The following is a 24,308-nucleotide window of genomic DNA, read 5'->3' on the forward strand; positions in this document are numbered from 1 at the left end:
ACTCAGGCTGGAGTGCAGTGGCATGATCTCCACTCAGTGCAACCTCCGCCTCCCAGTTTCAAGCGATTATTTTGCTTCAGCCTCCTGAGTAGCTGGGATTACAGGCGCGTACCACCACACCTGGCTAATTCATTGTTGTTTTTTTTTTTTTTTTTTTGGAGACGAAGTCTCACTCTGTTGCCCAAGCTGGATTGCAGTGATGTGATCTTGGTTCACTGCACCTCCACATCCTGGGTTCAAGTGATTCTCCTGCCTCAGCCTCCTGAGTAGATGGGACTACAGGCATGTGCCACCATGCCTGGCTAATTTTTGTATATTTTTTAATAGAGATGGGGTTCACCATGTTGGCCAGGCTGGTCTCAAACTCCCGACCTTGTAATCCACCTGCCTTGGCCTCCTGAAGTGCTGGGATTACAGGCGTGAGCCACTGAGCCCGGCCTAATTTTTGTGTTTTTGATAGAGATGGGGTTTCATCATATTGGCCAGGCTGGTCTCGAGCTCTGGACCTCAGGTGATCCACCTGCCTCGGCTTCCCAAAGTGTTCGGATTACAGGCGTGAGCCACTGCACCTGGCCCATATTACATTTTAAATGGAGGTAGAATATCAACCTGAATTCACTAAGAGAATGCAGGACAAATCGCCCTGATATCCTGACACAAAGGTGAAGCACGACTTTTTTGTAATTTGAAGACTTAAAAGTATGGTTGCTCCAGGCCAGGCACAGTGGCTCCTGCCTGTAATCCCAGCACTTTGGGAAGCCAAGGCAGGCAGATCATTTGAGGTCAGGAGTTGGAGACCAGCCTGGCCAACATGGTGAAACCCTGTCTCTACTAAAAATACAAAAATTAGCTGGGTGTGGTCAGGTGCCTGTAATCCCAGCTACTCGGGAGGTTGAGGGAGGAGAATTGCTTCAAGGAACCCGGGAAGCAGACGTTGCAGTGAGCCCATATTGTGCCACTGTGCTCCAGCCTAGGTGACAGAGTGAGACCAGCCTGGCCAACACGATGAAACCCCGTTTCTACTAAAAATACAAAAAATAAGCCGGGTGTGGTGGCGGTCACCTGTAGTCCCAGCTACTCAGGAGGCTGAGACAGGAGAATGGTGTGAACCCAGGAGGCAGAGCTTGCAGTGGGCAAAGATCGTGCCACTGCACTCCAGCCTGGGTGACAGAGCAAGACAATGTCTCAAAAAAAAAAAAAGTACGGTTGTTCCAGTCCTGGGAAATTGAAATAGGGAGTAAAAAGGGTGGTGGGTGTGGTAGGCAGAATAATTACCTCTTCCTTCTCCCAAGATGTTCAGGTCCTATTCCCTGGAACCCATGACTAGATTACCTTCTGTAGCAAAAGGAATTTTTCAGATGTGACTAAATTTAAAATCGAGGGTTAGGGAGATTATCCTGGATTATCTGTGTGGGTTTAATGTCATCACAAGGGTCCCTAGAAAGAAAAGAGGGAAGCAGAAAAGCCAAAGAAGGAGATGGAATGACGGGAGCTGAGATCAGTCAGATTTACAGATGCAATATTGTTTCCTATAAATTCTGGGGTGAAAGAAATGCTATATTGTTGCTGGCTTTGAAGATGAAGGAAGGGGCTGAGAGCGAAGGAGTGCAAGTGACCTTAAATTGGAGAAGACAAGAAAATAGATGGCCCTGTAGAGGCTATAGAAGAAGGATGTCCTTCTGACACATTGATTTTAGTCCGACGAGACTGATTTTGAACCTCTGACTTCTAAAAACTGTAAGATAATAAATTAGTCTTATTGTAAATCACTACATTTTTGGTAATTTGTTACAGCAATAGGAAACTTATATAGTGGGCCCTGGGACCCATCTGCCCCAGCCATTTATCTAAAACAAAAGATCTTATGGGGAAAGCAAACAAACAAACAAAAATACAGAAACAAAGCAAAACAAAACACCACTATGCTCTGGGCTTGGACCTGGTAAGGGCACTATGAGCCCATGATTTAGCATGTTGCTGGGAAATCACCTTCCCCCTGTTGAGTTGCCAGAATTGTGGAAGCAGATGGTGTGGGGGATTCAGCCTCCTCCACTGCTTTCTCAGCCAGACCTTTGAGGACAGCTTGGCTGAAGTGGTCCAAGCTTTACCCTCTTGTAGCCATTGTTTTGAGCCATCTCAAACATAAGTAGGTCTTGAGAGTTGAATTGAGTCCTTCCAAAAGACAGACTAAAGTCCTACTCTCCAGGACCTGTAAATATGCCCTTATTTGGAATTAGGATGTTTACAGATGTAATCAAATTAAAATGAAGTCATACTGGACTAGGGTGGGCTCTGACCCAATAGGGCTGGCATCCTCATAAGAAGAGAAGAAGAGACATAGACACATGGGGAAAAGGCCGTGTGATGATGGCCGAGATTGGAGTGATGTATTTACATGCCAAGGAATGTCAAATATTGCCAGCAATATCAGAAACTAAGAAAAGGGCATGGCACAGGTTGTCTGTTAGAGCCTCTCAGAGAGTGTGGTCCTGCTGACACCTTAATTTCAGACATCTAGCCTCCAGAACTCTGAGAGAACAGATTTGTGTTGTTTTAAGACACCCACCGTGTGTTAATTTGTTACAGTAGCCCTTAAACTAACACAGTGACCTTGTGTTTTCTGCCAGGGGGATTTGATCACACTGGCGAGCAGGGGTCCTGGTCCATAATAACCCAAATTTCTGCCAGGGAAGAGGAGATTGAAAGGTCTCAATGATCTTGGCCTATTTACTTGGGAGCTCTTCCACATAACAAATGAACTCCTGAAGATGAGCTGCTGCAAGGATTCTGTGCTTTGGACAGAATTGTACCTGCCTCTTCCCCCTGCTGTCACTCCCTGACTAGGAAAGGTCCAAGCTATAAAGGAATCCACCCCCAGAAGAGACTCGTAAGCATTAAAGACCTGTGGAAAACTAAAAGGGAGGGTGGATAGAGGAGTCTGGAGACCCACTAACTTCTGAGCTGCTTATTGTCTGAAGTGGGGGTGGAGTGGGCTGCAAACACTGTTATATTTGGGGGACACATCACAGATGCTTATTTGCACTTTGGACTTCGTCAGGACACTCTGGTTACAGCACAACTTTGTTAACATGGATCACAAGATACTGGGAAAGGTAGTGTTTGCATTAATTAGATTAGTATTCGCTAAAATTTTAATTAAAGAACCAGAGAATACTTCAGAGGCAAGGAGATGATAGTTGTTACATGGAATTACTTGCTATTTGTAAAACCAACCAACTGACCACTTGTGTTGTTTGTCCCAAGGTATAATAATAACTAGATGTTTGCATATTGTGATTGTTTCTGTTCAGATTTAGATGGCTGATCTATTTACCATGTTAAAAGAGGGATCGAGTTCAAAGATTTCAATGCTCTTTATCTTCTTTCTATATGCAATATTTATTTTTTTAAATGTCCATATTAAATATACATATACACACACGATTCTCAGAATTACAAATAATGTGCTTGGTAGCATTCAATTATATAGATAATTTTTTTTTTTTGAGACGGAGTTTCCCTCTTGTTGCCCAGGCTGGAGTGCAATGCTACGATCTTGGCTCACCGCAACCTCCACCTCCCAGGTTCAAGCGATTCTCCTAACTCAGCCTCCTGAGTAGCTGGGATTACAGGCATGTGCCACCACACCCGGCTAATTTTGTATTTTCAGTAGAGACGGGGTTTCTCTGTGTTGGTCAGGCTGGTGTCGACTCTGCTTCACAAAGTGCTGGGATTATAGGCGGGAGCCACCATGCCTGGCTTCAATTCTGTATATTTTAAAATGTAAGTATAAAGATTGAAGATACAAAGTATACTCACATATCAGTTTTCATGTTATTAATATTATTATTATTGCCATTTTAACTATCTCCAGATGAAGAAAATTGAATGTAAAGTTGAATATCTCCTTAACTTTCTATTTAAAAAGAGACTGAGTTATTTGTGAGATAACCCAGTTGTAGCTGTTCTACTCTTCTCTACTGCTAGATTTTGGAAGAACCAAAAAGGAATGAAGCAAAGCATGAAACAGAAGAGAAAGCAGAATTATACTGTAGTATGTGCTCATATTTTATCAGAGTTTGCCTGTACTTTTGCTGATACGTTTTTTTTCCCTAGCTTGGACATTTTAAAGGCTTATTTTAAATTTATCTCTCCTGTATTAATAGGTGAGAAGTGGACAATTCAATGTATAAAAACTACTATGGCTATCATCATCTAGAATTTTGTCTTAAAAGTAATTGGATTTCTGGGGTCCTAGACACATAATGATTAGCGATCATGCCACCAGTTCTATATGGAGCCATCTCAATTCATCCTTTCTCAATTTTTCCTTTCAAGGCATTTTTCTTGAAAGTGTCTAAGTACTGGTGTCTCCCTATGACTGTTATATCTGAAAACACATTCAGTTTTCAAACCAATTGAATTTTATGCCTGACTATTCATTTTAACTTATACCAATGAAAATCCTTTAATAAATTCACTCACAATTGCTCCACTTTCTCAAACAGAGCACAAAGCATCTAACTTAATATTTCTTCATGATTCACAGCATACACACTCTTGACTTCAGATTCTTCAAAATCTTGATATTTTGAAAGCATTAGTGCCTGTTTTTTTTCCCCCATGAGAAGCACTGACAGATTTGTTCTATTGGGTGTTGTCTTCTGTTTGGTCTTTAGCTTTTCTTATCTGTGATCATTTATTGCTGAATAATTAACGGCAATTCTTTCCCACTGAAATATTTTTCAAGTTAAACATTTTTTCCTTAAATTTTTGCCCCAGGCTACTTCTAGATCCAGTGTTGTTCCAGCTTACTGAGCATTCCAGAGGGCTAAGGTCCAAGTTAGCCAAGGTTTTAAAATGTTGACCATGTGGATCTGAATTCTTTCCAGTTACATATTTGCATACTTTTAACAGGAGTGGTTATTTCTTGTCAAAAGACAGAAAACTGGAAATACTAGGGCAAAACTATGTGTTTTTTTCTTGGTGATATCTTGATCTTAGCCTTTTACTCTCTCTTCCTAGTTTCTAGCTTGACCTTTGTATTTCAGAGGAGGGTAATAGAATAACAGTGCACTGAGAAGCAATGGGACATGACAGAACAGTTTCAGCAGTGAAAGTCTGGGAAGCTGGTTTCAATCATTCATTCACAAGCTTAAAGGACTTTGGTATCTGACTTTGTGGATGCCACTTTCTCATCTGTAAAATAAGGGGGTTGGATCATGTGATTTATAAGAGGCTTTCTTACTTTGTAAACTTCCATAATGTATAAATACAGTTAAAGGCTCCAGAGAGTTAAGAATGTAGAAAATTCCTGAAATTTACTCAGTTCCTTTATTCCTAAATATTTTTGAATTCTGAAATTATTATTATTATTATTTGAGATGGAGTGTCACTCTGCTGCCCAGGCCAAAGTGTGATGGCACAATCTCAGCTCACTGCAATCTCTGCTGCCCAGGTTCAAGCGATTCTCCTGCCTCAGTCTTCTGAGTAGCTGGGATTACAGGCATGTGCCACCATGCCTGGCTAATTTTTGTATTTTCAGTAGAGAAGGGGTTTCACCATGTTGCACAGGGTGGTCTTGAATTTCTGACCTCAAGTGATCCACCCGCCTCTACCTCTCAAAGTGCTGGGATTACAGGCATGAGCCACAGCACCTGTCCTGAATTCTGAGTTTTGATTCTGTTGTTGTTGTTGTTGTTGTTTTGAGACAGTTTTGCTCTTGTTCCCCAGTTTTGCTCTTGTTCCCCAGGCTGCAGAGCAATGGCACGTTCTCTGCTCCCTGCAACCTCCGTCTCCCGGGTTCAAGCGATTCTCTTGCCTCAGCAGGACTGTGACTACCACTGTGCCTGGCTAATAATTTTGTGTATTTTAGTAGAAATGGGATTTCACCATGTTAACCAGGATGTTCTTGATCTCCTGACCTCGTGATTCTCCCTCCTCAGCCTCCCAAAGTGCTGGGATTACAGGCGTGAGACACTGTGTCCAGCCCATACTCACAGATTTCTTTGTGATATTATCTCATTTGTTTTCACCACACCCAGATGATGTGGATGGTAGGAGTAATCCCATGCAAATAAGTGGAATACTGTTAGTAACTGCTTCCTTGGGTCCTTTTGGCTTTGGACTTAACTCTTTTTTTTTTTTTTTTTTTTTGAGACAGAGTCTTGCTCTGTCACCCAGGCTGGAGTGCAGTCTCAAGCAACGTCTGCCTCCCAGATTCAAGCAGTTCTCCTGCCTCAGCCTCCCGAGTAGCTAGAATTACAGGCATGTGCCACCATGCCTGGCTAATTTTTTTGTATTTTTGTAGAGACGGGGTTTCACCATATTGGCCAGGCTGGTCTCGAACCCCTGACCTTGTGATCCACTGACCTCGACCTCCCAAAGTGCTGGGATTACAGGCCTGAGCCACCGCGCCCGGCCTGGACCTAACTCTTAAACGATGTTACCCAGGTAAACCAATCCATGACTGGGGGGGGGAAAAAAAACCCCAAAAAACAGGATTATTGGTAACATATAAAATTGGGACATTTTATGAAATTCAAGCGACTCAGTCAGTTAGGGCATAGAATATTAAATAAATGTCACCAAGTGAATACTTTGGTACTTTGGATATGACTCTGCTATATAATGTAGTACAATAAAGGTGGGGCAGGGGGTAGAAAGTATATTAGAGTAGGATGGGTGAGGGTTATTGAAAAAGAGATACTAAGAATTTTAAATTCTATTTGCAGAAGTGTTCTGTAGGGTGTTCATTCATTCATTCAAAAATATATTTTGGGGCCAGGAGTGGTAGCTCATACCTGTAATCCCAGCACTTTGGGAGGCCGAGGCGGGCGGATCACTTAAGGTCAGGAGTTTGAGATTGGCCTGGCCAACATGGTGAAACCCTATCCCTACTAAAAAATACAAAAAAATTAGCCGTGGCTGTTGGCACATGCCTGTAGTCCCAGCTACTCGGGAGGTTGAGGCAGGAGAATCACTTTAACCTGGGAGGTGAAGGTTACAGTGAGCCTAGATAGCACCACTGCACTCTAGTCTGGGCAACAGATTGAGACTGTGTCTCAAACAAACAACAAAGAAAAAAACCCCAAAATATATTTTGGGCACCAGCAGTGAAAAAAACAGATATGTTCTGGTAGGGGGTAGGGAAAAAAAATAATAAAAAGTAAACAAATAAACAAGATTGCTCAGATTAAGATAACAATAAATACTATAAAGTCCATGACACTGGGTAATGTGATCCCGAGTGACGCACGTGGAGGCAGAAGTCGTTATGCTAAAAAGATTGACCTCTCCTTGAAAAGCTGACTTTTGAGATGTAGCCTAACTGATGAGAAGGAGCCAGTCACAGGAACATAGAACAGTTCATGCAGAGTAAAGGGCAAATGCAAAAACCCTGAGACGGCAGAGTTTGGAATGTCTGAGAATAACCACAAGGCCACTGTGATGGAGCAGAGTGGGTGGGGGCCTTTTAAGACACGAGGCCTTGGCCGGGCGCGGTGGCTCAAGCCTATAATCCCAGCACTTTGGGAGGCCGAGACGGGCGGATCACGAGGTCAGGAGATCGAGACCATCCTGGCTAACACGGTGAAACCCCGTCTCTACTAAAAATTACAAAAAACTAGCCGGGCGAGATGGCAGGCGCCTGTAGTCCCAGCTACTCGGGAGGCTGAGGCAGGAGAATGACGTAAACCCGGGAGGCGGAGCTTGCAGTGAGCTGAGATCCGGCCACTGCACCCCAGCCTGGGCGGCAGAGCAAGACTCTGTCTCAAAAAAAAAAAAAAAAAAAAGACACGAGGCCTTGTAGGCCATGGCTAGGAACTTGTATTTTAAGTGCAATGGAAAGCCATGGGAGGATTTTATGCAGAGGAGTGGCAATAACTGATTTACTTCTTCTTTATTTTTTTTTTGAGATGGAGGTTTGCTCTTGTTGTCCAAACTGGAGTGTAATGGCGCAATCTTGGCTCACCTCAACCTCCACCTCCCAGGTTCAAGTGATTCTCCTGCCTCAGCCTCTGGAGTAGTTGGGATTACAGGGATGCGCCACCACGCCTGGCTAATTTTGTATTTTTAGTAGAGGCGGGGTTTCTCCATGTTGGTCAGGCTGGTCTCGAATTCCTGACCTTGGCCTGCCTCAGCCTCCCATAGTGCTGGGATTACAGGCATGTGAGCCACTGCTCTCAGCCCTGATTTACATTTTAAAATGATAAGAGCTCAGTGAGGATTGGATTTTGGATTGTAGAACAGCTAGAGCAGAAGCAAGAAGACTTCTGGGAGGTGATTCCCTTAGCCCAGATGAAAGATGATGGGAATTTGAATTTGAATAGAAGCAAAGGGTTTCCAGGAGAAGTGATGAAGAAAAATTTAGGGCTGATATTTAGATGAATGGATCAGGACAAAGAGTAAAAAAAAAAAAAGCTATCCTAAATAACTGGGTTTCTGCCCAATGAAGACAGAACGCTTACAAGAAGCAGAAGAACAGAGGGACATGAGATTGTAAATTCCTCTAAGCAGAGGGACTGGAAGTTGAGAAAACCAGATTTCCTTTTAGTTAAAAGGAAGCTTTTATTGTGCAACTGGTCACTGTTGCCCAAGAAAGAGCATAAAAATCAGGGAAAAATCCCATTTCACACTAGGAATGGCATTGGGTTGAAATACAAGGGCCAGAGACAAAAGACAACTGTGATTGTGACCCACATATGTGACAATCAAGTATGAATTATAAGAATTGTACAAAGAGGCCGGGCTAGGTGGCTCATGCCTGTAATCCCAGCACTTTGGGAGGCCAAGGTGGGCAGACCAGAAGGTCAGGAGATGGAGACCATCCTGGCAACATGGTGAAACCCCGTCTCTACTAAAAATACCAAAATTAGCTAGGTATTGTGGCACGTGCCTGTAATCCCAGCTACTCGGGAGGGTGAGGCAGGAGAATAGCTTCAACCAGGGAGTTGGAGTTTGCAGTGAGCCAAGATTGTGCCACTGCACTCCAGCCTGGCAACAGAGCGAGACTGTCTCCAAAAAAAAAAAAAAAGAAGAAGAAGACTAGAAACATCAGTAAATCAGGAGCTAGGCAGGCCTAATCCCTAATCTACTTAGTGACCTTCTGCAAGACACCTTTCTGTTAGCCTTTTCAAAAATTTGTAATTTTTTTTTTTTAGACAGAGTTTCACTCTGGTTAGCCAGGCTGGAGTGCAATGGTGCGATCTCAGCTTACTGCAACCTTTGCCTTCCGGGTTCAAGGGATTTTCCTGCTTCAGCCCCCTGAGTAGCTGGGATTACAGGCACCCGCCACCACACCCAGCTAATTTTTGTATTTTTAGTAGAGATGGGGTTTCACCATGTTGGCCAGGCTGGTCTCGAACTCCTGACCTCAGGTGATCCACCTTCCTCAGCTTCCCAAAGTGCTGGGATTACAGGTGTGAGTCACCATGCCTGGCTCACTTGTGATATTAAAACTTCAACTGTTACTCCTTAGGAACTTCTCACAAATTTCCATACATAAATATCAAATAGACACCCCTGCTTGCCAGAGGTATACTCTCTAAAACACTAGTTCTCGGATGGACATGGCGGCTCACGCCTGTAATCGAGCACTTTGGAAGGCCGAGGCAGGTGGATCACTTGAGGTCAGGAGTTTGAGACCAGCCTGGTCAACATTGTGAAACCCCATTTCTACTGAAAATACAAAAAAATTAGCCAGGTGTGGTGGTGCATGCCTGTAATCCCAGTTACTCTGGAGGCCGAAGCAGGAGAATCACTTGAACCTGAGAGGCGGAGATTGCAGTGAGCCACTGCACTCCAGCTTGGGAGATAGAGTGAGACTCTACCTTGGAAACAAACAAACAAACAAACAAACAAACAAAAACACTGGTTCTCCAGCAGGGCAAATTCACCTCCAAGGGGACATTTGACAATGGCTGGGGACATTTTTGGTTGTCACAACTGGGGTTGGGGAGTGAAGTGCTATTGGCATCTAATACGTACAGGCCAGGAATGCTGCTGAACATTATGCAGTGCACAGGACAGCCCCCCATGGCATTAAAAGTCCAAAATGTCAATTTTGTTGAGGTTGAGAAACGCTGGTCTAAAAGAAATGACAGGACAGATGGTTTGGCTCATGCTTATCATCCCAGCACTTTGGGAGGCTGAGGCAAGCGGATCACCTGAGGCCAGGAGTTTGAGACCAGCCTGGCCAACATGGTGAAACCTCTTCTGCACTAAAAATACAAACATTAGCCAGGCGTGATGGCCCACACCTGTAATCCCAGCTATTCAGAAGGCCGAGAATTGCTTGAACCCGGGGAGCAAAGATTGCAGTGAGCCAAGATCACGCCACTGCACTCCAGCCCGGGTGACAGAGTGAGACTCCGTCTCAAAAAAAAAAAAAAAAAAAAGAAATGACACAAGTGTTTACAGTGATTACTTCTGGATGGGATTGTGATGATTATTTCTCTACTGTTCTAAAAAACTTTCTGTTCTTTCCAAATGTTTAATATTGTACACTTATTTTATAATCATTAAACAAAGAAATGACAACTGTTAAAAAAAAAATACTTAAGAACTGAAAGGCAAATAACACCACCACTCAAGCCATGTCTCCCAGATCTAGGTTGTGAGTCACATGATACCAGACTTGAGAGGCAGCACATCTTAAGGCCTCTCCAGTGTGTGTCAGGGCCAGCAGTGGGAGTAGGGCCCTCCGAGTCAGCCTCTTTGACCTGTGATGCTGCAGGAGATCTTAGGAAACATTCAAGATTTTCACTGAGTCATTTGCCTGTGGCGTTGATCTGCTCACTCAGGTCTTCCGGTGTTTTGGTGTGAGGGAGGCTAAAGAGGAAAAACAGCTGTTTAGTTGCTCATTGATTTGTATTGTCATTGAGCAATACCTGGAGCCCAGGTGGGTGTCCTGTGGCCTCTACAGCTGGGTCAGTGTGGAAGGCTTCAGACCCTGAGGAATTGTTCCTGGGAGTCAATTATTTTAATAAGTGAGATATCAGATTATATTCACAGAAAGAGGCTTCCCTGGCACGATAAGGGCAGCCAGGAATAAAATAAAAATGCTTCTTCAGTGAAGATAATTGTCCAAATTGAAGACATAGGAAATATTTCTAATTTGTCTGTGTATTTGGTGAACATTTCTCTCTCTCTCGCTCTCTCTCTGTCTCTCTCCATAAATGAAGACATGGAAAAATATATTAAAAATTAAATTAAAATGTGACACTTTTACATACGCAAAATTCCCAATCCCTCTCCTTACTTTACCTCAGCCCAACCAAATGTGGGTTAAATCTCTTCCCTTTCCCATGGGACACTAGCATCTTGGTGGCCCGGCTCAGTAACTAAGCATAGAGTTATGAGTTTGTTAAATAATTTCGATTACATTGTTTTTGAGATTCCAGGGTCACAGGGAAATTCTGACTTGAATTATCTGGATGAACTGTCACAATTGTGCACCGCCTTGTTCAAATTTGGCAAGTGCTGAGAAGCACTCATCCAAGGGGTAGATCTGGACTTCAGCTCATGCAGCAAAATAGAATTTCAGGCTCAGTGATTTCTAATCTGTTACCACTTGCCATTTCCTACTTGAACAGGGCAGATACCTTCACTGATCTCTGTTTCTATTTTATCTTTTGAAAAATTGGGATGGTAATGGTTATCTGGCTTACATGCTTGTCAGGAGGAGTTATTTTAAAGCACTTTACAAATATAAAAATGTACAATAAAATTGCAGAGTCAAATGCATCAACATCTGTATCCTTTGAGGAATCCATCACAATCCACACCCCTCCCAAGCCAACTTTTCTGGTACTACTCTGGAAAATTGTGCTTCTACAGTTAAAATTTTTATTTTTAAAAGGTTGTGTAATTCCCTTTTTCAACAATTTTTTTTGTTATAAGAAATGCAATTAAAAACATACTTTTCTTTCCAAATAGAAGAGCCTGCTCTGCCTTATAAGAATTCTTGTTTGAAAGATTGAAAGACAAATGGAGTCATACACCTTCTCTCTTCGATACCATATTGAACTCAAATGAACACATTTTGAGATAAGAAATGAGCCTGGAAGATTTTTCTTTTTTCTTTTTTCGAGATGGAGTCTTGCTTCGTCACCCAGGCTGGAGTGCAATGGCGCAATCTTGGCTCACTGCAAACTCCACCTCCCGGGTTCAAGTGATTCTCTTGCCTCAGCCTCCCGAGTAGCTGGGATTACAAGCGCGCTCCACCAGGCCCTGCTAAATTTTTGTACTTTTAGTAGAGACAGGGTTTCACCATGTTTGCCAGGCTGGTCTCGAACTCCTGACCTCGTGATACCCCACCTTGGCGTCCCAAAGTACTGGGATTACAGGCATGAACCACCGTGCCTGGCAAGAGATAGAATTTTTCTTTTTCTTTTTTTGTTTAAGAGATATAATTTTTCACAAAAATAACTCATACCAGAAACTTTGTAAGGCCCCCCATGCCGTATCTTTAGGAAACAAACTCAAATGCCACCTATTTCCTAATACCTTCTATAACGACCAGGTCATATTTGGAGTTCCTCCAGCACTCAGTGTTTCTCATCAGATCTGTAGCAATGGAGTAATAAATAACACTGCTCAGGAAGTGAGAATTCAGAAAGAAAAGAGCAGGGCCTAGAAAAGGAACAAACTTGTCGCATGTGTAGAGAAAGAATCTGCAAAGCAAGTAATAAGATCCAGAAAAACGTAGCATCATAGTGGTCACAAAAAAGAGTGGTTAAATTTTCGAAAATTGAGACAAATCATCCACCATGATGGTTCCATCTGAATAGAAACACGGAAACAACAACAACAAAATGGCTAAAGAGAGAAGCTCAATAACCACGTGAAATGCTTTGGATGTTAAGAAGTGCTCAGACGGATTTAGCAAGCAGAAAGTCACTGATGCTGGGTGCACAACCAGACCTCAGTGTATTTAGGAGGAATCTGTTATTTTAGAACAACTGAAAGCTTTCATTTGGCTGAGAAATATCGACTCATTCTTAAATAGGTATGTTAGAAGGAGCCTCTGGGCCTGATGTCTCCTTGATTACAAGGAAAATGAATAACAGTTGTGTCTGATAACCATGACATATCACCCCTATATTTGCTTGTAGCTTTCAGCAGCTCAAAACATTGTTGAAAACACTCATTATTCCAATATCCCCAACAGGGAAGTGTTAAAACCTGCCTTGTGCAACTGTCAATCTTTGATGATTAGATAAACACAATTATGTCATGAGTCGTAGTTATTGTTATTTACTTCCCAAGAGCCAAATTACACGGATATCTGATTGCTGAAGCAATGTCTGGATGTACCACGAAATTCCACCTGCAGGTACAGTATAAACACCTCTGGCCATCATCTTATCTAATTTTGATCGGGTAAAAGTTAATCCCCTCCTGTATCTTTATAAATCCTAAATTTGCCTCATCCACCTGAACTTTGCTGTAATTTACTCTCAATTTGTATGTGTTGTGATGGAGTTGTTGTTATTTTCTTTCTTTCTTTTCTTTTCTTTTCTTTTTTTTTTTTTTGAGATTGAGTCTCATTCTGTCACCCAGGCTGGAGTGCAATGGCACGATCTCAGTTCACTGCAACCTCTGCCTCCTAGGTTCAAGCGATTCCCCTGCCTCAGCCTCCCAAATAGCTGGGACTACAGGCGCCCGCCACCACGCCCGGCTAACTTTGTATTTTTAGTAGAGATGGAGTTTCACCATGTTAGCCAGGATGGTCCCTATCTCCTGACCTCATGATCCGCCCGCCTCCACTTCCCAAAGTGCTGGGATTACAGATTTGAGCCACTACGCCCAGCCTCATTTTCTTTATCTGTCTGCTTAATCAGGTTTTGCAAGTTTCACCACATTTCCTCAACTAAACTTCATTTTACCACCCAAGCAAACTTCATTATACATATTTTATTTTTCTGATGACGTCAGATTTCTGTAGGGGTGCCTATTAGCCAGAGATACTTAGATTTGATTTTCCCAGCATGTGAGTATTTCCCATTCTATTCGACACAATGGCAAGAGCAGGAGTATGTTTTTGGACAATTAAAGAGAGAGAAAAGGCCGGGCGTGGTGGCTCATGCCTGTAATCCCAGCACTTTGGGCGGCTGAGGTGAACAGATCACGAGGTCAGGAGATCACGACCATCCTGGGTAACATGGTGAAACCCTGTCTCTACTAAAAATACAAAAACATTAGCTGGGCGTGGTGGTTTGGGTGCCTGTAGTCCCAGGTACTTGGGAGGCTGAGGCAGGAGAATGGTGTGAACCTGGGACGTGGAGCTTGCAGTGAGTGGAGATCGCGCCACTGCACTCCAGCCTGGGTGACAGAGCAAGACTCCATTAAAAAACAAAACAAACAAACAAACAAACAAAAAAAACAGAGAGAGAGAGAAAAAAAGTAACTCAGCTACATTTAGATATCTCTTATTCTTCTCTCACCCATGTAGTGGATGTTCACAGAAGTGTAGGAAGCAAAACTATGCAAGTTAAACTGTTAATTTTAGAAGTTTATAGCAGTGACGTGGAAGGCTGATAAGATGAAGTTGGCACTTTGGTCTCACTATGAGCCATGGTAATAAATACATTAACAATGTCCACAAATAACAGTAGACAGCATTTAATAAGGGCTTGCTCCAAGCCAGGCACTGTTTTCAGCTTAAGTCTCACAGCCTTATGAAGTAGATTCTGTCCCATCTTAGAGAAAGTTGGTCTGAGGATCCTCAAGGATAAGATCTCTTGCCAAAGGTCAGCAGAGGTAGTGAGTTCAGAACTGGGATTTAAATCCAGGCTGTTCTATTTCTGTTCCACAATTCTGCCTCAACCGCTTCTCTCCATTCTAGGCACATGTTTGAATACTGAAAATTTGGGTCACAGACTTGGAGACGTTTCTTCTGCTAGGTCCCTAGGTCCCAAACGGGAGCCGGGTGCCGTGGCTCATGCCTGTAATTCCCACTACTTGGGAAGTTGAGGTGGGAGGATCGTTTGAGCTCAGGAGTCTGAAGATACAGTGAACTATGACCCTGCCACTGCGCTCTATCCTGGGCAACAGAATGAGATCCTATCTCTAAAAAAAAAATAGTAATAAAAATAAAATAAAATAAAATTTTAACAAAAGGGCCCAAACAGGTCAACAGTAATTACAACATGATCATTACTACTGTCTAACAACATCTCACAGTGCTGTTAAACATACATAGTTACCATTCTGTCCACTTGGTTGCCCGTAATATTAACTCATTAAGTAGGAATACGTCCTGCCCTGACTATATACTCATAAATATATGTTCCAAGTCAAGGGTCTTGCAGGTTCTGATTTTAAAAAAAAGCATTTTTTTGAGGGTCACTGGTTTTACATTACCTCATTCTTTTCAAGTTCCTTTGTGCGTAAAACATCCTTTGCTCAGTTATATGATCTGTTCAACCTGCTGCTTGACAGATATCAAAACAGTGCTCTCATGTAATTTATGTAATTTACATTTTCACATATTTAGCAGTACACCTTTGTGCTATGTTATATTGTTTGAGAACTAATCTGTTTTTCTGATGGCTGGAAGTCTAAGTGAAAAGATTATACATGAAAATAATTCATGTTTATTATCACTAGGAGAAAGTAAAACAATTTAGTTAGATTCACAAGCATTTGAATCCCTATTGTGTCAGACATTGTATTGGAAACTGGGAATACAAGGAAGATACAACTTCATCTCTCAGAATTCCCTAGTTATCCCATACATATATACTATTATTATTTGTCAATTAAATTTTAAAAAATATTTAAAAAGGAGTTTCCAAGTAAGAAAAATCATAGTGAAATGGTATGATTGGTATAATAACAGTTAATTAGCTATAGTATGAAAATACAGAGGAAGATCTAACTAAGTTTTTGGGGATTATTAAAGACAACTTAAATTAGCTGAGTGTGGTGGCAGATGCCTGTAATCCCAGCTACTTGGGAGGCTGAGGCAGGAGAATTGCTTGAACTCAGGCGGTGGAGGTTGCAGTGAGGCGAGATCACTGGGTAACAGAACAAGACTCTGTCTCAAATAAAATAAAATACAAAATATAGAAAATTGGACTGAGATGTGGCATTTGAATTGTCTTTCAGATTATGAAGAAAGTTACCTGGTAGCCAATTCAAATATAAGATTTGCAAACAGAGAGTACAGCATGAACAAAGGTGTGGAGGTACAAAAAGAATAATGTTTTTGAGGGGAGAATAGCGAGTACTCTGGGGGTGGCCAAAGCTTGAGTTGTGTGGTGGATGGAGATGAAGGAAGATTAGGAAGTGGATTGAGATCAGATTGAGAAAGGTCTTCCAGACGAGATGAAAAATTTTGCCATATTTAGGCAATAGGGAGCCCCAGAAAGCGTTCAATCATCATCAGCTTTACATTTGACTATGATAATTTGACTTCATAAGATGCATGGGTTGGAGGTTGATAAGAGCAGACACCAAGGGGCCAATTCATTAAACTCAACTGCCAATAATGCAAGAGACAATGAAAGCCAGAATGAACACAGTGACCATGGATGCCAGAGGCATTTCTAGGATTTTTGTAGCGGACTTAAGAGACCATTTGGGAGGGGAGGCAGGCAGAAGATAAGGGAAAAGAAGGAGTTGATGTCTTTTATGACTAATGGCACTTTTGCTAAGATGAAGAATAAATTGAAGCAAGAATAAATTGTCCGGGAGCAATGGCTCATGCCCGTAATCCCAGCACTTTGGGAGGCTGAGGTGGGTGAATCACCTGAGGCCAGGATTTCGAGACCAGCCTGGCCAACATGGTGAAACCCCGTCTCTACTAAAAATACCAAAAATTAGCTGGGCGTGGTGGTGGGTGCCTGTAATCCCAGTTATTCAGGAGACTGAGGCAGGAAAATTGCTTGAACCCTGAAGGTGGAGGCTGCAGTGAACTGAGGTCAAGCCATTGCACTCCAGCCTGGACGACAAGAGCAAAACTCTGGCTCAAAAGTAAATAAATAAATAAATAAGTAAAATAAATAAAACAAAAGAAAGAAAAGAAAAGAATAAATTGAGGGAGGGGAGGAGATACAGGATTCCTATTGGAATATATTGAGTTTGAGATTCCAGCCTGGACATATGGCACTCTTGAGTTGTTTCCCAGGAGATCATATCACTGTCTTGATGATATCTTTAATCACACACATCACTTGTGGGTAAAGAAGAAACTTCGAGAGTTTTACACATCAATCCTTTACTTTGCCATCTAGACAAATTATATTTTTACTAATGCCATTTTCTGTAGTTGTTTTGTGAGTTCTGCTGAAAACTTCCCCTATATTTTTCTAATTATGGTAACCTAGGGAAAACATTAAATTATGTTGATAAAATTGGCTACAATCTGACTCTAATGATAGTAGCTTAGAATCACGAAGCAGCAGTATTTTATCCTGAGAGCAAACAAACTTTATCCTGAACACATGTGTTCTTCTGCCTTATTCACCTAATGTTACTTGAAACTTTTATTTTTTCACTTTGAATAGTAGATTCTGCCAACTGTTTTAAAAGCTTTTCTCTTTTTAGAGGAGGAGGGGAACAGCTTTTCTCCCTTTTGTCTGATAACTGAGGAGCGAGGATTTAATCGGTGAGAAAAATATACACACTATAAACCTCAGAATGTTCCCACTGCTTTTAATGTCTGATGTGCCTGACAGATTACCCTTTCAAAACAGGATAATAGGATACGTGGTGCTGGAAAAAACTTTTCCATCCAAGACAAAACCACATGGACATTGAAAAGAACTGGCATTTGCCTAGACATTTAGTGGGGGGACATGTCCTTAGGGCACAAAATTCCATAGTGAAAGGCTCTTCCCCCCTTCCACACACTCCAGCTCTCTCTAGAGTGTATAGGGGAAAGAACCTTGAGCAAGAGTCAGGAAATTGGCCTTTGTTCCTGACTGTGCCACTTTGTGGAACTGGGCAGGTCTTACCTCACTCTGCTTTAGCACCTTCGTTTGCAAAAATTAATAATTACCTTAAATGATTTCTGATTTTAGCCAAAAATAAATACAACAGTTTTTAAACAACTGCTACATATTAGCTATTTACGTATGTAATTTTGCACTCAGTATAAAATGTATTATGAAAAAGAAACTCAACCTATGTTAACCATCTCTGTACTGATGAGGAAACTAAGACTCAGGGAAAATAAGTGATTTACTTAGTATTGGGCAGTTAATGAGCATTTCTGAGCCAAGGTCTTACTTTAACCAGAGCCCTTTGCATAATATTGTACTGTTGCTAAACACTTTCTATTATTTGACTAGAGGAACACAACATATTGATGCATTTGAAACAATAAAATAATAAATATTTTTCCTTACCCTGGGCAGAAACAGAGGATGATGAGAAACATTGACTAAAAATTTAATCAAGCCTTAGGGACAAATAATATCACAGTTTTGAATAAGAGACTGGGTACTTTGAAAGTAAGCATGAAGAGGTGTTTTAACTCAGCAAAAGGCTCTTTCTTATTCCTGCTAGGAATGAAGAAGCACAAATTGAAAGTGAAAAAGGAGGAAATAAAACACTGACTCTATGTGTAAGAAAGGTGACTTGCAAATTACGAGGCAGTTAGGAAAATGTTTATTTTTTTCTTATCATTTTATATGTTGTATATATTTGAGAATTAATATTTGTCCTTTGGAGGGTGTGTGTGTGTGTGTGTGTGTGTGTGTGTGTATGCATGCTGGAGTTTTGTGTGTGTTTTAGTCCACTTGCATACTGCTATGAAGAAATGCCCGAGACTGGGTAATTTATAAAGAAAAAGAGGTTTAATGGACTCACAGTTCCAAGTGGCTTGGGAGGCCTCACAATCGTGGTGGAAGGTGAAGGAGGAGCAAAGGCACATCTTACATGGTGTCAGGCAAAAGCGTGTGTGCAGAGGAATTGCCTTTGGTAAAACCATCAGATATCATGAGATTTATTCACTATCACAAGGACAGCATGGGGAAACCTTACTCCCATGATTCAATTACCTCTCACCAGCTCCCTCCCAAGACACATGGGGATTATGGGAGCTACAATTCAAGATGAGATTTGGGTGGGGACACAGCCAAACCGTATCAGTGTGCCTGTGTGTATGCATGTGCACATATATAAATTTTTTCATTAGTGACTGATGGACCATCTATAAAATAAATCAAAGAGAAGAGACAGAGTCTCACTCTGCCTCCTAGGCTGGAATACACTGGCATGATCATAGCTCATTGCAGCCTCTAATTCCTGGGCTCAAGTGATCCTCCCTTCTGAGTAGCTGGGATTACAGGCACGTGCCACTATGCCCAACTGATGTTTTGTTTGTTTGTTGTGGAGATGGGAGATGGGAGTACTGCTATGTTACCCAGGCTGGTCTCGAACTCACTCCTGACCTTAAGTGATCATCTGGCTTTAGCATCCTAAACCACTATGATCTTAAAAGGGACCAGTTTCCTGGATTGCCTCTTTCCCTCCATCATCCACCATCTGCCATCAACTCTATAGAGTCAAGGGCTATCCCTGCCTTTTCAATAGAAGCCCTCAAGAAGTCACTCCACAGGGACTGTCTTGGGCTTTGGGAAGTGCACAGGGTTGGGGTGGGTGGGAAGGTGAGGAGGAAAGGCCACTCTTTTAGGTGGGGTTGGAGGGGGATGGAAAATGGATCACAGAGGTTCAGAGAACAGGCCCTTTGTGGAAAGGGGGAGACCAAATGATGCTGCTTTGTGAAAGCAGGTGAAACAAGCTGCAAATAGAAGGAGCCCACAGGAGACCCTGCTCTGAACAGCTGAACATCCTGGGGTCCTCAGACTCTGATAAAACAGCACATTTAGCCTACAGCTTTAGGCCCTTCATCCTACCCTTGTAGACTCTGCCACAGACATGCCCTCCAAATTGATTCTATCCACTTGTCTCTAGTCTACTGCTGCTATTTTAGTCGAAGGCCCTCTCCCCCTTTCCTGGGTTGCGGTCACAGACTCCTACCTCAGTTCCCAGCACCAGGTGCCCAGTTGTTTTCATCTGTTACACATTTCACATATTATAGCAAGAGAGATCTTTCTCAAATGCAAATCAGACCTTGTTGCATCCCAATCCCAACCCCTTTAGTTGTTCTTCTCTTTGCCCTCATGGTCAACTTCAAGCTCTCTAGTATGGAGGCAGATGTTCCTTTATAATTTTTCTGCTTATGTCTCCTGCCTCAGGCCTCACAATCCTCCACCTCACAGACGATGTCTCAGCCATGATGAGTTCCTCTCAAATTCTTTAGGTTTCAGAGATGTCATTTTCCTTGGGAACATTTTCCTGACTCTTTGTTCCAAGCATATGTCCGTCTTTATGTTCCCATAGTACCTGGTCATTGGATCTTGGTACGGTTTATCACAGTCTTGTATTTGTCTGCTTGTCTGTATTCTTTACTTCTCAAATACAGTCTTCTTTGTTCATCATTGTAACTCCTTTCCCCAGAATGGTCTCAGATATTTACACCCATCTTCCCCCTCTGTGAAGGGAATAAATGGATATATAGCACTGTATTAGCCCATTCTCATGCCACTATGGAGAAATATCCAAGACTGGGTAATTTATAAAGAAAAGAGGTTTAAATGATTACCGTTCTGCATGGCTGTGGAGGGCTAAGGAAACTTACAATTATGGCAGAGGCATCTCTTCACAGGGAAGCAGGAGAGAGAATGAGTGCAAGCAGGGGAAATGCCAGATGCTTATAAAACCATCAGATCTTGTGAGACTCACTCACTACCATGAGAACAGTACGGGGGAAACCACCCCCCATGATCCGATTGCCTCTACCTGGTTCCACCCTTGACATATGGTGATTATGGGAATTAAAATCCAAGGTGAAATTTTGGTGGGGACACAGAGCCAAACCATATTAAGCACCAACCTCAAAATAGCCTTCCAGCTGAAGACAGCTAAGGCACTCATGCAGTCTTATTTTGTCTCAAACAAATAATTTTACCTTTGAATCATTGTTCATTAATCTAGATTTTATCCTGAGGCCCTAAACATTGTTTATCATCTTTTGGGAGAGCCTAGTCCTAGATGGTGTTTTATTCCACAGATTAAATTTACACTTGGGCCAAATCTCCATCCTTGTGGCCTGTGAGTACTGAATTTGGGACTGAAGGCCTGGGACTAACTGGAAGTGTGGAAAAGGAAGAGGGTGTGGTGCTCCCCACCATGATTTTTTTTTTTTTTTTTTTTTTTTTTTTTTTTGAGGATTTCTGGTGGAAAAGGAGAGACACTCAGGAATCCCCAGATAAACATGGTTTAGCTTTCATAGTCAGATCCTTTCCCCACATTTACTGCTTCTTTCTCTACCGCTTCTCAACCCCCTAAACTGAACTTCCCTCTTCAACACACTCCCCTGTGCCCTACAGTCAGTCACAAGCTTGACCTATGGAGAGCATGTATTTCTTGAGGCAACAAAGGTGGGAAACCATATTCTAAAATGTTTCTTACACTTTTGGCTCTGTCTAAATTCTCCATTTTTCAATTAAAATGGAAATGAGATTAGAATCCTATTCTAGTAATGGATATAATCAGAACACAATAAAGCAGAAAGATTGCTTTAGGCTCCTCTGTTAAAGTTACATTTGTTCAACAACTCTTTATGGAGACCTGCTATTAGTCAGGCACCAGGCTGGGCACGGCAGCTACAAAGGTGAAGAGAACACAGGCTCTTCCCCAAAGAAGCTTATATTGTAAACTTCATAGTTATGAAATCATGATTGCTTACCTAAAATTTTATTGCCCTACATTCTTAGATATTTTGAGTCTTGAGAAACTTGTTTGTTTATTTTTTTTCATTATTATACAATGTCAGTTCAGTGGAATCCAAGATGTTCGGCTAACCTTCTGATCCAAGATAGTGGACCAAACATTTGTATTTACTCATTGTGCCTCTCCATACTTCTCTGAAATAAAAGTGTAGATCTTCAGAATTAAACATATCTATAAAGCAAAGGGAACAGAAGGGGATATTATCAGCAGATACGACATTCCAAAAATTTTTTAGAAAATAAAAGGTAAATTTAATAGTAAGATATGGAATTATTAGATATGTTTGGAAAACCAACAGCATGAACAAGATAATCCAAGAAAAACAAGTTGATCCCTGGAGAAAACGGAAAGAATTTGAGAAATACAGAAGTGAACTAAACAATAAATACAGTCATCTCTTGGTATCTGTGGGAAATTGATTCCAGGACCTCCCTCAGATACCAAAATTTGGATGCCCAAGTCTCTGATATAAAATGGTATAGTATTTGCATACAACCTATGCACATCCTACTGTATACTTTAAATCATCTTTAGATTACTTATAATACTTAATACAATGTAAATACTCTGTATATAGTTGTTATATTGTATTGTTTAGGGAATAATGAGAAGAAAAAAAGTCTGTGCATGTTCAGTACAGATGCAACTTTTTTTTCCAGAATATTTTTAACCTGTGGTTGGTTGGAATCCACAAATGTAGAACCCGGCTACAGAGAGCTGACTGTAATTAAAACCAACAGCTTCTATTTAGTATACTGAGAGAGAATTGGGAAATCATTAAATCCATAAAATAAGAACAGGATGGAGTGAAAAACTGGACTCTGTGACCAAATGGACATATATATGGATAAGAACCAGGGAAGTTTTCATAAAGGAAGTGCCAAACTGAGCTAGTTGGTCAAATGAACTATTCTCCAGGTGGATGGGGCAGGATATTTTAGGCAGAGGAAGCAACAAACAAAGCACAGAGTGAAGCCCAGGAAACTACAGGTAGCTGCAGAGAGATGACGGGGCTACAGTGTGCATGGAGAGAGGCCAGCTTGGTGAGGTAGGCAGGAGGAACTCCTGAAGGGCTCCAGCCTGGGAAGTCAGGCTGAAGAGGTGGCATTCTATCTTGTCAGTAATAAGAAACATTGACATTTTGTAGAGATGATGATTTGAGGAAGGGATTTATGTGGTCGATTGTGCTTCTGGCTGATCACCCGGAGTGTTGTCTGCTAGAAGGATTCCAAGGGTTAAGTCCTGAGGCGTGAAGAAATACTGATCTGTAAGATAGCTTAACTAAGGTGGTAGCATTGGGGTAAGAGTATGTGTATGTGGGGGGGCGGCTACAAAGTTATTAAGGTGGTAGAATTGATGGCAACATTCATCTTGACAGAGAATACAGGATGAGGAGCAGATTTCAGAGGAATATAATGAGCCCTTTTTTAGCTCTTTGTGAATGTTCAGAAATGGCAGCTGGTGTTGCATAATTGCAAAATTGGGGCTTAGTTAGTTATTGGCTTCTGAGAACATAACTGCATTTTTTTTCTCCTCTGTCCCACTCTTTGAAAGGGGGTGGGGCTCAAAGAGTGCTGTGTGTGTGTGTGTGTGTGTGTGTGTGTGTGTGTGTTGTAAATACTTAAATGCAAGTTTCTTTACATTTTTCTTTATCTCCTTCACTCCTTTTCAACATTTTGGCGGGTTGTTCTGATATTACCAAGGTAATCCACAATTATGGCAAATATTCAAAGAAAACAAATTGTAGAAAGTCCAGGAAAAAAACCTCTGAAATACATTTTCCGGAGACCACCATCATGAACAGTTTGGTCTACAGATCTTTTAAAGTATATAATATATTCTTTTATGTGGCCACTCATTATATTTTATGGGATCTTGGTATTATTGCTTTTTAATTCATTTCTTATATTTTAAGTTTGAAATACTTCAAATATGCAGAAAAGTAGAGAAAATAACATTAACACCATACACTTACCATGTAGACTTAAGAGAAATCTATACTTTGCCAAATCTTTTTTTTTTTTTTTTTTTTTTTGAGACAGAGCCTTGCTCTGTCGCCTAGGCTGGAGTGCAGTGGTGCGATCTCAGCTTACTGCAACCTCTGCCTCCCGGGTTCAAACAATTCTCCTGCCTCAGCCTCCTGAGTAGCTGGGATTACAGGCACACACCACCATGCCCGGCTAATTTTTGTATTTTTAGTAGAGACAGGGTTTTGCCGTGTTGGCCAGGCTGGTCTCGAACTCCTGACCTCAAATGATCCACCTGCCTCGGCCTCCCAAAGTGCTGGATTACAGGCATGAGCCACTGCACTCGGCCAAATCTCCATTTTTGTAAACAAGTTTTCAGATATAGAAAACTACCCAATTATGGCTGGGCACGGTGGCTCACATCTGTAATCCCAGTACATTGGGAGGCCGAGGCAGGTGGATCCTTTGAGATCAGGAATTCGAGACCAGTCTGGCCAACATGGTGAAATCCTGCCTCTACAAAAAATATAAAAA

Source organism: Theropithecus gelada, chromosome 15, assembly GCF_003255815.1.
Source record: "Theropithecus gelada isolate Dixy chromosome 15, Tgel_1.0, whole genome shotgun sequence".
NCBI classification, from domain to species: Eukaryota; Metazoa; Chordata; class Mammalia; order Primates; family Cercopithecidae; genus Theropithecus; species Theropithecus gelada.